Source organism: Numida meleagris, chromosome 3, assembly GCF_002078875.1.
Source record: "Numida meleagris isolate 19003 breed g44 Domestic line chromosome 3, NumMel1.0, whole genome shotgun sequence".
NCBI lineage: Eukaryota > Metazoa > Chordata > Aves > Galliformes > Numididae > Numida > Numida meleagris.
The window spans coordinates 74,986,117-74,988,793 of NC_034411.1; positions in this window are offsets into that span (position 1 = coordinate 74,986,117).

A 2,677-nucleotide genomic window follows, 5' to 3' on the forward strand; every position below is an offset into this window, starting at 1 on the left:
AGATGCTCTTTATAACCCTTCAAGAAACCATTGTGAAAACAATACTGCACACCTGCAATGTGTGTGTGTACTTGGAAACGTCATACCACTGTTGAAACTATCCATTATGAATCTTCCAATACAGCCAGCACACCCAGAAGCATCGCATGATTTTGGATTCACAGGAAGCCTGGAAATAAATAAAAGGATGAAATCATGCATCTTTTCCTTATCAGCCCCTCACTTTTAACAAATAGACATGAAGAGGCAGGATTTTTAAGATGCAAGTTAATACCACTGACTTTCTGAGTCGACTCAAACAAACAAACAAAAAAATCATGAGAGAGAATGATCTGGAAAGAGGAAGAGGAGGAAGCAATGGAAAATAAATGCATTCAGAGAAGAAACAGAGATGCGTAAGTATGTGTGAGTTAACATATATGAATAAAGGAAGAGAAGAAAATACAGAATGGTACAATTAAAGATTATAAGAAATTGTTAAATAGTTTGAGTCTATAGAGGAATATGTCCTGGATACTTAAGTCCATTGGAAAAAAATATTTTGAAATCTCATTTTATAGAGACTTGAGATATTCAGTAAGATTTCTTTATTTTCATTTCATTATTAAATGTCTTCTTTCAACTGACAATACTAAAAGTAAAATTCTTTAACAAACCAAATTAAGTCAAATTTTCTATAATCTTCTTCCCTTCCTTTTGTCTACCGTCTTGCAATCACTCTCATTGTAGTCACAGCAACAGGAATGGATATCCACCTTCCGTTGCATCACAGAAAGAAATGTAATTGTTCCCTGATTACTTTTTTATTTGGCTTCCTGCTGAAAGTTAAAAATATTTGTGAATGATTTTCTTTTTAGAAAAGTCAGAATTCCTTTTAGTAAGCAAATATAGGTTGCCATCTATATTTTTATTTAATTTTTTTTTCAGATGCCAATCATAAAACTGCTGGCAATTTAATTTTTATGTGTAAGAAGCATTAGGTCTTTTGTGCAAAAGCAAGCATTTCAGTACACTAAAGACAAACAATTTTTACCAAATTTACTGTATATTTAAATCTCTCAATGCCTACTATCACAGCATGCCTTGTAGTTAAAGATAATTAATATGATAATACTCCTGTTAACAGTGGGGATATTGCACCTATCATCAGACTGCTTAGAATAACTAAAGCAAGCTGGCAGATGGTTTGAGAAGACTGCTTGCTCCTGCTAGCTGAAAGACGCAACACAACCTTATCCTAACATAAGTGAAATAAAGCAAAGGTTCTCCTGTTTCAGAGCAGAGGCCACAGAGTAATAGAGTAACCACTCTACTGATCACTCTTTTCTTCTTCATAATCACATGGACCAGTTTTCCTCCTTTTCACCACAGACTGAAGCCGCCCCTTCTAACATATCTTTTTAGCTCTTCTTAGAGCAACGTGGTGTCTGCAAGCATTCTCAAGATGGGATCTGAGTTATCCCTTATCCCATGTTTTCAGCATCATCCATGTCAGTGTTTTAAACAAGCAGCTCTGTTTAAAAAGCAAATTGCTTTGAATGATGACGGAGATGCTCAGATATCTCGCTGCTGGATATACTCAAAAATCACAGATTAACAGAAGGAAAATAACACAGCAAGACCTCCTGTTCCTACAAAACAGTGTGCTTACTGTAACGGACAGAGGTGTTATGTTTAACTGGAAATAACCTCTTATTCTGAGCAGGTAAAAATCTGCAACAACTAATGTGTCCAAGTATTTTAATTATCTATGGATGCTCATTTTTCTCTTCCCATAGATAGCCATTCCCTGTATGTTTTCAGTGGCTAAGAGCCAAGAAATTAATTTTATGTTAAATAATTCATTTCTAATCAGCTCTAATCTGTTTGGGAAAGCACCTATAGCTCAAAAAAAGATGGTTGTACTGGTTTGGATTCACCGTCAGTAATCATTCATCTCTGAATGTAGCCCAGAGTCATGCTACTGAAGATGAGCTCCTCCATGAGACTCACCGGAGGGTTCCCTCCCTGCCATTGGTTTTGCACCAACAATTGGCACAAACATGTACTTTTTGAGACTTGGATATTTCAAAGAGTGGAAAATCAATTTTGGTGCTACTTGAACCATTCTCACTATTCATATCTGCCAGAACAACAATTACTTACCACTTCAAAGCTCATAGTGGCCCTGTTTTGGGCCTGCTGTGTACTACTTAACTGAAAACAAATTGTGAAATCTTTATAGGAGAGGCACACACCACATCAGGTTTGCTTCCAATTTATGGTACTTGAATTTCCATTGGGCAGATATTCCTCACCCCAAAGTTTTATACAAGCAATGATTAGGAGAAAATTCATATACTGCAGTCGACAAAAATGGCTTATCTGGAAAATCACCGAATCATAGAGTACCCCATGGTGGAAAGGACCTACAAGGATAATCCAGTCCAACTCCCAGCTCCATATAGCACCATTCAAAATTCAAACTCTATGTCTGAGAGCAATGTCCAGATGCCCATAGAACTATGGCAGCTTGGGGCCATACTCACTGCCCTGGGCATCCTGTTCCATGCCCACTACCCTCTGGTGAAGAACCATTTCCTAACACCCAATCTGCCCCTCCCCTGACGCAGCTCCATGCTGTTCCCTCGGGCCCTGTTGCTGTCACACAGAGCAGAGCTCAGCACTGCCTCTCCAC